Below are 12,750 nucleotides of genomic sequence, written 5' to 3' on the forward strand. Positions count from 1 at the left end.
CCTATCAGTAGGATGTCGTCCACGTATAGTACGAGAAATACGACAGCGCTCCCACTAACCTTTTTGTAAACACACGGTTCCTCTTCGTTTTTGATGAAATCAAACGTTTTGATTGCGTCATCGAAACGAGTGTTCCAACTCCGAGATGTTTGCTTTAGTCCATAGATGGACCTTTGCAGCTTGCAGACCTTGTGATCTCCATCACTGGAAGTGAAACCCAAAGGCTGTTCCATATAGATATCTTCATCAAGATATCCATTCAGGAAAGCAGTTTTCACATCCATCTGCCAGATTTCATAATCATGAAATGCTGCAATGGCAAGTAATGTTCGGATGGATTTTAGCATGGCTACAGGTGAAAAGGTCTCCTGATAGTCAATGCCTTCGCGCTGACTATACCCTTTCGCCACAAGCCTTGCCTTATAGGTCTCTACCTCTCCATCCGAACCTATCTTCTTTTTGTAGATCCATTTGCATCCAATAGGTACAATACCTTCTGGTGGGTCTACTAAGGTCCAGACTTGGTTGGAATGCATGGAGTCTAACTCTGATTTTATAGCTTCCAACCATTTCTCGGAATCGATATCAGATATCACCTCGTTGTAGGTTTTGGGATCCTGTATGTGATCCCTATCTCCCACTAGGAACATTTCCTCGGTATCCTCTTCTATTATACCTAAGTATCTATCAGGAGGATGGGAGATCCTACTAGATCTACGAGGTGGTCGAGGGACATCGTGTACTGGCTCTGTATGAATGGGTTCAATAGGATCCATGACTCGTTGCTTTTCAGAGACTTTCTCTTCAAGCTCAATTTTTCTCCCACTGCCTCTATCAAGGATAAACTGATTTTCCAAGAAGATGGCATGACGGCTCACAAACACATTGTGATCATCTGAGATATAAAAATTGTATCCTAATGACTCTTTAGGATATCCTATAAAACGAGCACTTATGGTCCTAGCCTCTAACTTGTCTACCTGTAGTCTCTTGACGTGGGCCGGACATCCCCAAATCTTGAGATGACCAAGACTTGGTTTCTTACCATGCCATATCTCATACGGTGTGGTAGGAACGGATTTAGAGGGAACTCTATTCAGTAGATATACTGCGGTAAGTAAGGCATCTCCCCAAAGAAACATAGGTAAATCAGTGAAGCTCATCATGGACCTGACCATATCCAATAGGGTCCGATTCCTCCTCTCTGACACCCCGTTGAGTTGAGGTGTACCCAGAGGTGTCCACTGTGAGACTATGCCGTTTTTCTTGAGATAGTCCCGGAATTCCCCACTAAGGTATTCTCCTCCTCGATCTGATCGAAGAGCCTTAAGAGGTTTTCCAGTTTGTTTTTCTACTTCATTCTTGAACTCTTTGAACTTTTCAAAAGATTCAGACTTGTGTCTCATAAGATACACATACCCATACCGTGAATAATCATCGGTAAAGGTAATGAAGTAAGAATAACGTCCCCTAGCTAGCACATCGAATGGGCCACATACGTCTGTATGTACTAGGGTAAGTATTTCAGTGGTCCTCTCCCCATGTCCTACAAAGGGCAGTCTAGCCATTTTTCCTTGAAGACAGGACTCGCAAACTGGATATGACTCGGAAGTCAATGAGCCGAGAAGCCCATCTTTATCTATTTTGTTCATCCTATCCTCTCCAATATGGCCAAGTCTGAGGTGCCACAAATATTTTTGGTTTATCTCATCTCTGGATCTTTTGGATCCTTTGGCACTCACTTCTTGCTCGGTAACATTCACAGATACATCCATATGTAAATGATAGAGACTGTCGATCATGAAACCACGTGCAACTATTTTATTTCTGAAATAAATAGAACAGCAGTCTTTGTCAAATGTAAAAACATGACCTTTCTGTGCTAGACATGAAACAGAAATCAAATTTCTGCTAGCAGCAGGTACATAATAGCAGTCTCTAAGTAATAAACTAAATCCAGATGGTAGTCGCAGATGGTAGGTGCCCACAGCCACAGCAGCAACTTTTGCCCCGTTGCCAACCCGAAGGGTTACCGCACCTTCCGCCAGCCTTCTACTTTCCTTTAGACCCTGCATGGTAGTGCACAAATGAGCACTAGAACCAGAATCTATAACCCAACTAGAAGTAGAAGAAACCATTAGATTAGTTTCAATAATGAGCAAGTCTATATACCTTCTGAAGGTATGTTACCTTTCTTGTTCTTCAGGCTCTCGAGGTATGAAGGACAGTTTCTCTTCCAGTGGCCATCGACATTGCAGTGGAAACATTTTCCTTTGTCGTTAGCCCTTTTCTTTTGAACTTCCTTCTTTGGCTTCTTGTCCTTTTTCTGCTTCTTAGCAGGCTTCTTTTTCTTCCAAGTAGACTTTCTCTTGGAACCAGAAGTCAACTCAGCAGCAAGGACATTGCCCCTTGAACCTTTCAAGGCTCCCTCAGCAGTTACCAACATATTTATTAGTTCAGTCTTAGTGCATTCAATCTTATTCATGTGGTAGTTTACTATAAACTGACCAAATGAATCAGGAAGTGACTGTAGGATCAAATCCACTTGTAATTCCTTGTGCATGTCCATACCGAGCTTCTCAAGCTCCTCCAGATCTTTGATCATAGTCAGACCGTGATCATGGACAGACTGCCCCTCGCGCATCTTTGTTTTGAAAAGCCTCTTGGACACTTCAAAACGAGCTGTGCGACTCTGCTCACCATACAACTCTTGTAGGTGTGCTAGTATGACCCTAGCAGTCTTCATATTTTCATGCTGGCATTGTAGTTCATTGGACATGGATGCCATGATATAGCACTTGACCCTAGTGTCATCGTCTGTCCACTTCTCATGCGTCGTACGCTGATCAGCAGTCGGACGTGCTGGTAATGCGGAGATGTCATTCTCGAGCACATAGCCTATTTTCTCGCAGTCCAAAATAATTTTGAGGTTTCTAAGCCAGTCCTTGTAATTGGTTCCGGTCAGTCGGTTGGTCTCAAGAATACGGGTCAAAGGGTTTGAAGCTGACATTGTATCTGCAGAGAGTAAAGATTCTAGTTAGACTTTTGTACTTGATCCTAATCTGTTCTAAGGTCTTTTAGAATAAATGTAACTCCCACTATTTTCTTGAATTCCTCACACTCCCCTGGTAGGAAAACGGAAATCCTACGCGACTAGGGTTTCTAGTAAGTACTGCGGTCTCACCAATTTGTATGCCACCTCACCTAACAGTTATTGGTGACACATAGATTAATGAATGTACAACTCTTGTACAATGCTTCTCAAGCATGTTGTAGTGTAACTTGGTCTCTAAGCCATGAAAACCTCACCTAACAGTTATTGGTCCCATTTCTTAGTTAAGTCAGACCCACCGTATAACCGTAGGAATAAAGTCGTCATTGGGTCCTCACCTAATAGTTATTGGTGCCCGACCCCACCTTTACCCTACAACATCTCATGTCTATAGAGAGGTCCAGCCCCCCGATGCAACTTGACCACTGTGTCCAGCCGAGACAATGTTGGGAATTGTATCCTAAATGTCAATCGTCAGCATATTGATGATTGAATATTGTAAATAAATTGACAAATTAATAAAGTATTATTTGGCATTATTCATCATTTCATCTTCAAATGAACTCTTATATGATGAAGTCCTTAGGACTTATGTTATGATAAAGGAGGATTTATCTTTGAGTCCTTAAACTTGTTCGCGACCAAATGATATGTTGTTACTAGGACGACAACATTATTGAGATTAGGTCGTTGTGTGACATATACGTTGGTTGTCCTCTTAACCAAGGAGTGTGGAGACACTGGTATGCCATACAGGTGAAGTGTAGGAGTACATTTCACTGAACGTGACCAATTCCGGAACGCTCTACTATCGAGAGATGTTCCGAGTGGATATGGGTATAAGTTTGGCCCTCTGACCTGAGACCGCAACTTGTGACTAGCAAGCAACTCACTGTACTTTGGTACCGGACTACCTGAATTTCTAATTCAGTGACGGAAGGTCACTGGGTGCAGTCAAGTACTTGCGTAGTCAGTTGTGAGTCAAGATGGAATTGACCCCTCCTGCAAACAGGAGATAATGTCTTGTGACTAATTTAGCAAAACCTTGGCCAGGGTAATCTCAGTGAGGAGTCACAGGATATCTAAAGTTAATCACATAATGGATGTACTAATTATAGGGTTGACAGTGAGCTCTAAGTCATCCTGGCATTAAGAGTCAAAGGGATTGAATTATACAGTAACCATAGTTCAGGGTTCCAGAATATTTGCTTCGCATGTATTCAGCCTATTCGGACGTCGGGTACCATTGCTAGATGGTCACATCGATTAGTGTAGGAAGTCGTTCCTATACTACCGGCTTAGGTTCGAACCTATGAGGTCACACGCATAGAAGATTCCTGATTGATCAAGAAGGCTGATGAATGATTAAGAAGCATTCAGGGGTAATTTGGTCAATTCGATTGGCAAATTATCTTATAAAATAATTAAAGTAATTATCAGAGGATTAATTAGTAATTAGATTGCTAATGAACTCAATTGGATTGAGTAATTAGACTAAGGATGAGCCAAATTGAATTAGATTCAATTCTGGGCTCAATCAGGGTTTTTGACCTGATTGGATTAGGTCTGAATCAAGAGGACTTAGGTTGACCAAATTAAATTAGATTAAATTTGTGCTTAATTAGGGATTGACCTAATTGGATTAGGTTCAACCCATGGTAATTGAATCATTCTAATTGTTAGGATTTAATTAAATTAAATGGGTTTGATCTGAAACTATTCGGATCTTGAAATCCACTTGTCACATATCCATGCATGGCGCCATAAATTGATTTTTAATATGATTAAAAATTAATTTAATTTATTTAATGGTGCCATGGGACACTTGGCAACATCAGGGACCTCTTTCATCATTAGATGGGTCGAAATGGAGAGATAAATTCATGAAAAGAATTGGATAAGATCAAATTCTCTCTCTTCATGACATATGCCATCCTTATCTTTATCTCACTTCTAATTAAGGTTGAATTTCGAATTTAATCACCACAAAATCACCACGTGACCCTCTAATCTGATTAGGGGCATGGGAACTTCGAAATTGAAAGAGGAAAGTGGCAACATGATGAATGGTTTAGATTAGATCAAGCTTCATCATGTAATGGCACATGAACTTGAATTTTGAATTCAAAATTCAAAACCCCACAAAATCCTCCACAAATATGGGATGGTTGGCATGAAGTTAGGTAGGAGAGCAACATTAAAAGGACCTCCATCATCTGGTGGTCGAATTCAAGGAAAAAAGAGAGAAAAAGAAGAAGAAAAAAGGGAAAAGAAAAAAGAGGAACCCTAGTTCATGCATGGAAAAATTCTGCATTCAATCTAGCTGACTTCTTCCTCCTCTAAGTCCATCGCGCCATTAGTGTTAGGGGTCCCTGATAAGAGTCTTTAGATCAGATCTAAGTCCTCTTCAATCCCTTTAAACCTTTCCTCCAAGTTCTTCCAAGAAGGCGGATCAAAAGTTGATAGTGTTAGGAAGATCAAATTTCAGCCTCAAGAAATTCTGCGCAAGCTAGCACTTCCGCAGGATTGGATCTCTTCAGGAACTTCGCGTGGACTTCTCGTAGAGGCCATTCGTGTGCGTGGCTGCGAAGTCGAGGATCAGATCCACAAGTTTCATCCATCATAAAAGGTATTAATCCAACATTAATTTTTTATTATGGTGTCAAGATCTAGGTCTGATTCCCCGAGGTTTTACCCTCTTTTGGGGCTCCTCACGGAGATATCTCCAGAATCCATTCAATGGATATTCGGAGATTAATCGGAATAGAGTTCTTAAGTTTCAGATCTGATAGTTAATCATGCATGAAAGTTTTAGCATAATTGTTTAAACGATTCCCGCATAATCCTATGTGTTCTTAAGGTGCTGATTTCTAGATTTGATCTTGTAAGCATGCATGAATTAAATTGTTTGATTTGATTTTTCCGCTGCGTTTTAAAACTTAAAAAGAACTACGTATGGCTTGATCCCCCTTATGAAGGGGTACGTAGGCAACCCGATCAGGTTCAGCCATGGTTTTAAAAAAAAAAAAAAAATCCGCATGCTTAACACCGAAGAACCTAGGATTCACTTTCAGTGGTATCAGAGCCAGGTTCATATTTAAACTTTTATGTTTTAATTCTTGTAATTAAATCTAAAATCATGAGCATGCTTAGATTAGATCTAAAGTATTTTTTATGATTAATTTAATTGCTGATTATGCATGATTAACTAGATCTGAAATTTTGAATGCATATGATGCATGTTTGTGTTAAGATTTGTAACATAAATAAATCTGAAATCATAATATTGTTTAGATTAGATCTAAATAAAATTTATGATTCATATGATCTCTGATTTTAATGAACAAATCAGATCTGAAAATAAAAGTGAAAAAACAAATACATAAGATGTATGTTGTTTGTATTAATTCATGTTGTTATGTATATGTGATGCATGAACATTAAATATAATGACTTAAACATGAATTTAATCTGATTACATGTGATTAATTACAAAAACTCAGATCTGAAAATATGTTTTAAGAACTGAAAGATTGTAATTAATATGTAATTAAAAAGAAATATGCAATGATCAAAACTTTCATAAGTCTAAACTTAATTGAGAATTAAGTGTTATGAAATAGAATTGTAACTCAATTAATTGACATTGCATAATTCTTTGGGCATATGGGTTAGCTTGAATCAAGTTCCTAGGATTGGGTTAGACCTAAGGTTAGAATCATACATGGACAAATAGAATTAATTGATCAAATCTAATTAAGTAGTAACTAGATTAGGTCAAGAAAATTCTAGATCAATTTACAATAGTTGTAGATGGATCAAGTCCATGTCTTTGATTAGACCAAGATGGAACTTGATTTAGGCTCAGAGGTGTAGCCCGAGTCATTTGAGTAATCAAATCGAAATTGATTAACCAGTCGGTGTCTAAGGTAAGTTTGGCAGTTTTGACCGGTGGTTTTTAATTGGGAGCTACTCGCACTGATTCGTCTTTGCCGAGTTAATGGCATATCCCTTCCACCGATCTCACTTACCTGGCCGACATGGTCAATCACATTTTGATTGGATCGCTTAATGATTCGAGTTAGCCCATGCCTATAAGAAAAATCAGTTTGACTGATTTAGGTGTCTCCTTAACCGGTTTGAGTCTAATCTGATTTGGTGAAGTCAGTGGGAGAAATTAGACTAACCGGATTTTCTCATCTATCCTAATTATGAAATTCTCTAAAATTATTAGGTCCTTAAAATGAAATGGTTATGGGGATAACTAGGTCATAGCCTCCCATTAAGTTGGGTGATAATGGGTCCAATGTTTTGATAATTATTGGAGGCGCGACACGCCTGGTACTTATCAAGCATTGGAATTGTCATTCAATATATGATGAGTTAAGTGTACCTTCAATAGGCGGTCAGGTGAGCCGAGCCACACTCGGGCTTGGTCGTCTATTAGTTGATTAGACTTAACCCTATCATTTAATGGTTGGACCTGACTAGGGTATTCGGTGGAGGCGCCACACGCCTGCCGAAGAACCTAGGGCAAAATTATCACTAGAAGTTGCTTGGTGAAGCAACTGGTTTAGAACCTACCAATAGGTGCATATGGGTTAGCCGAGCCACTCTCGGGCCTATATGCGATCTATTGGGTTCTAGTGCCCACTAAAGAATTAGGAGTAATTTTTCGAATTGGAGGTAGAGGCTACCAATTTGTATAAAATAGTGGGAGTATCTTTAGACTAAAGTCCAAGTCTACTGTGTTTAGTCAATTCATATACTAATAGCCAAATTTTCTTTTATGTAGAAATGGCCACAAGTTTGTCACTTCGCTCATTATTGGATAATGACAAGTTGACTAGTCCCAACTTCAATAATTGGTATAGAAAGCTGAAAACTCAGCATAGTCAGACCAAAAGGATTAAGGATGACCAAAGTCAGGCAGAATGCTTCTATTGTAAGAAGCAGGGGCATTGGAAGAGGAATTGTCCTCAGTACCTTACCTCACTTGACCCGAACAGGCTAAGCAAGAGAAAAGGGCAATCAGTTGCTGATCAAGGTATTTATATGATAACACCTTGTAATTTCTCTATATGTGATAATTCAACCTGGGTATTAGATACTGGAAGTCCGTTTAATATATGCAATTCATTGCAAGGACTTCAGGTCAATGAGAGATTTGAAAACAGCGAGAGATTCCTGAATGTTGGAGATGGAAGATCTGTTCCAGTTCTAGCTTTAGGAAATCTCAAACTTGTTTTCAATTCTCATGTAGTTGTCTTGAGTGATTGTCACTATTGTCCTGCATTCTTATTGAATGTAATTTCCGTAGGCCTTTTGGCCATGAACGGTTATGAAATTTCAATAAAGAAATATTCTTGTGATATCATTATGAATGGTGTTACTGTAATGAATGGACAATTGAGCAATGGCATCTACTTGTTATCACAACCTGTTAATGTAATGTACACGTCAAGTAAGCGTCCTAGAATAGATAATGTCACGGATGTCTACCTTTGGCATCATAGGCTAGGTCATATTAACAAGAACAGGATGAACAGGTTAAGTAAAGAGGGAATCCTCAATGTTAATGATTGTGAATCATTGACAACCTGTGAGTCATGTCTTCTTGGTAAGATGACCAAATCACCTTTTACCGGAAAAGGTGAACGAGCCAGTGATTTATTGACCCTTGTACATTCTGATGTATGTGGGCCAATAAGCACAGATGCTACAGGTGGGTATTCATATTTCATTACGTTTACAGACGACCTTTCTAGGTATGGTTATGTCTATTTAATGAGACATAAATCTGAAGCATTTGAAATGTTCAAATTGTATCGTAATGAAGTAGAAAAACAAACTGGAAAGAGTATTAAAACTCTTCGATCAGATCGAGGAGGCGAATACCTTTCCAATGAGTTTTTGACATATTTAGGAGAGAATGGGATTCTCTCCCAATGGACTCCTCCTGGTACACCACAGTATAACGGTGTATCAGAAAGAAGAAATCGAACTCTGTTAGACATGGTTCGATCCATGATGGGGTTTGCAAGTCTGCCCATATCCTTTTGGGGATATGCACTTGAGTCAGCCTGCTACATTCTAAATAAGGTTCCAAGTAAGTCTGTAAATAAAACACCACATGAGATGTGGACTGGACGTAAGCCAATGCTGTCTCACCTTAGGGTTTGGGGGTGTCCAGCATATGTCAAACGTTTGAAGACAGACAAAATTGAACCCAAGTCTGACAAATGTTTCTTTGTTGGTTATCCTAAAGAAACTAAAGGATATTACTTCTACTTTGCTGAAGAACAAAAGTTATTCGTAAGCAATAGAGCTGTTTTCTTAGAGAAAGAATTCCTTAGTGAAGGAACTAAAAGCTCTAATGTTGAGCTTAGGGAAGTTCAACATGTAGAAGATCCGACACCATCTACTGAACTAGTTGAGTCAGATTTGATTAGATCAGATCCAGAACCCATCTTAGATGCACCATTAAGGCGATCAGGTAGAGTACCACGTCAGCCGGACAGATACTACGGTTTCTTGGTCCAAGACGGGGATCCTGTCGAACTTGATGAAAACAATGAGGATCCGATCACCTATATGGATGCTATACAGAGGCATGACTCTGATGCATGGCTTGGAGCCATGCAATCCGAAATGGAATCCATGAAGGTCAATGATGTATGGACATTAGTTGACCCACCCGAAGGGATTAAACCCATAGGGTGTAAGTGGATTTTCAAAAGAAAACGGGGCGCAGACGGAAAAGTAGAGACCTATAAAGCCCGTCTGGTTGCCAAGGAATATCGTCAACGTTATGGTATTGACTATGACGAGACGTTTTCTCCTGTGGCAATGCTCAAATCCATTCGGATTATGCTTGCGATAGCAGCACACTTAGATTATGAGATCTGGCAGATGGATGTTAAAACTGCTTTTCTAAATGGAGATTTAGAAGAAGAGGTGTATATGATGCAACCTGAAGGTTTTATATCTGCAGATGAGTCTAAGGTGTGTAAGCTTCAAAAATCCATTTATGGATTAAAGCAAGCTTCATGGAGTTGGAACATACGATTTGATAAGGTGATCAAATCATATGGCTTCATTAAGAATGAAGAGGAACCTTGCATTTATAAATGGGCAAATGGTTCAGTTATTATATTTCTTGTTTTGTATGTGGATGATATTCTTTTAATCGGGAATGACATTCCTGCATTACAAGGAATAAAGGTTTGGCTATCATCTCAATTTGCCATGAAGGATTTGGGAGAAGCATCTTACATCCTAGGGATGAAGATCTATAGAGATAGATCTAGAAGATTGCTTGGATTATCCCAATCCACATACATTGATACTATACTGAAAAGGTTCAGTATGATTAATTCCAAGAAAGGCTATCTTCCAATGGGCCATGGAATTAACCTCTCTAAAAGGGATTGTCCGACAACCTCTCAAGAAAGAGAGACTATGGATAGAATTTCATATGCTTTGGCAGTGGGATCTATAATGTATGCCATGACATGTACTAGACCAGACGTGGCATACTCACTAGGAGTAGTGAGTAGATACCAGTCTGATCCAGGTAGCAACCACTGGAAGGTTGTCAAAACCATCCTTAAGTATTTGAGAAATACTAAAGATCAGTGGCTTGTCTACGGTGATTCTGACTTAAAACTTGAGGGATATACCGATTCAAGTTTTCAGTCAGATCAAGATGATAGCAAGAGCGTGTCGAGATATATCTTCACTCTTAAGGGTGGGGCCATCTGCTGGAAGAGTTCCAAGCAGCATACAGTGGCAGATTCTACATGTGAAGCAGAATACATTGCAGCATCTGATGCAGCCAAGGAAGCCGTATGGTTGCGCAAGTTCATCACCGAGCTGGGAGTGGCACCTTCCATTGATGATCCAGTTCCTATATTTTGTGATAACACTGGAGCCATAGCTCAGGCAAAGGAACCTAAAGCACATCAGCGGACCAAGCATATTCTGCGACGTTATCACCTGGTTCGAGAGATTATAGAACGAGGTGATATTGATCTTCAGAAGATTGACACAAAAGAAAATCTGGCTGACCCATTTACCAAAGTCCTCGGCATCAAAGAGTTCAACGAACACAAGTCGAAGATGGGTATTAGATACTGTGCCGATTGGCTTTAGGCTAAGTGGGAGTTGTTGGGAATTGTATCCTAAATGTCAATCGTCAGCATATTGATGATTGAATATTGTAAATAAATTGACAAATTAATAAAGTATTATTTGGCATTATTCATCATTTCATCTTCAAATGAACTCTTATATGATGAAGTCCTTAGGACTTATGTTATGATAAAGGAGGATTTATCTTTGAGTCCTTAAACTTGTTCGCGACCAAATGATATGTTGTTACTAGGACGACAACATTATTGAGATTAGGTCGTTGTGTGACATATACGTTGGTTGTCCTCTTAACCAAGGAGTGTGGAGACACTGGTATGCCATACAGGTGAAGTGTAGGAGTACATTTCACTGAACGTGACCAATTCCGGAACGCTCTACTGTCGAGAGATGTTCCGAGTGGATATGGGTATAAGTTTGGCCCTCTGACCTGAGACCGCAACTTGTGACTAGCAAGCAACTCACTGTACTTTGGTACCGGACTACCTGAATTTCTAATTCAGTGACGGAAGGTCACTGGGTGCAGTCAAGTACTTGCGTAGTCAGTTGTGAGTCAAGATGGAATTGACCCCTCCTGCAAACAGGAGATAATGTCTTGTGACTAATTTAGCAAAACCTTGGCCAGGGTAATCTCAGTGAGGAGTCACGGGATATCTAAAGTTAATCACATAATGGATGTACTAATTATAGGGTTGACAGTGAGCTCTAAGTCATCCTGGCATTAAGAGTCAAAGGGATTGAATTATACAGTAACCATAGTTCAGGGTTCCAGAATATTTGCTTCGCATATATTCAGCCTATTCGGACGTCGGGTACCATTGCTAGATGGTCACATCGATTAGTGTAGGAAGTCGTTCCTATACTACCGGCTTAGGTTCGAACCTATGAGGTCACACGCATAGAAGATTCCTGATTGATCAAGAAGGCTGATGAATGATTAAGAAGCATTCAGGGATAATTTGGTCAATTCGATTGGCAAATTATCTTATAAAATAATTAAAGTAATTATCAGAGGATTAATTAGTAATTAGATTGCTAATGAACTCAATTGGATTGAGTAATTAGACTAAGGATGAGCCAAATTGAATTAGATTCAATTCTGGGCTCAATCAGGGTTTTTGACCTGATTGGATTAGGTCTGAATCAAGAGGACTTAGGTTGACCAAATTAAATTAGATTAAATTTGTACTTAATTAGGGATTGACCTAATTGGATTAGGTTCAACCCATGGTAATTGAATCATTCTAATTGTTAGGATTTAATTAAATTAAATGGGTTTGATCTGAAACTATTCGGATCTTGAAATCCACTTGTCACATATCCATGCATGGCGCCATAAATTGATTTTTAATATGATTAAAAATTAATGTAATTTATTTAATGGTGCCATGGGACACTTGGCAACATCAGGGACCTCTTTCATCATTAGATGGGTCGAAATGGAGAGATAAATTCATGAAAAGAATTGGATAAGATCAAATTCTCTCTCTTCATGACATATGCCATCCTTATCTTTATCTCACTTCTAATTAAGGTTGAATTTCGAA

This window comes from Phoenix dactylifera, chromosome 1, assembly GCF_051530095.1.
Source record: "Phoenix dactylifera cultivar Ajwa chromosome 1, Ajwa_hap1_PhDact_Kaust_v1.1, whole genome shotgun sequence".
Lineage (NCBI taxonomy): Eukaryota > Viridiplantae > Streptophyta > Magnoliopsida > Arecales > Arecaceae > Phoenix > Phoenix dactylifera.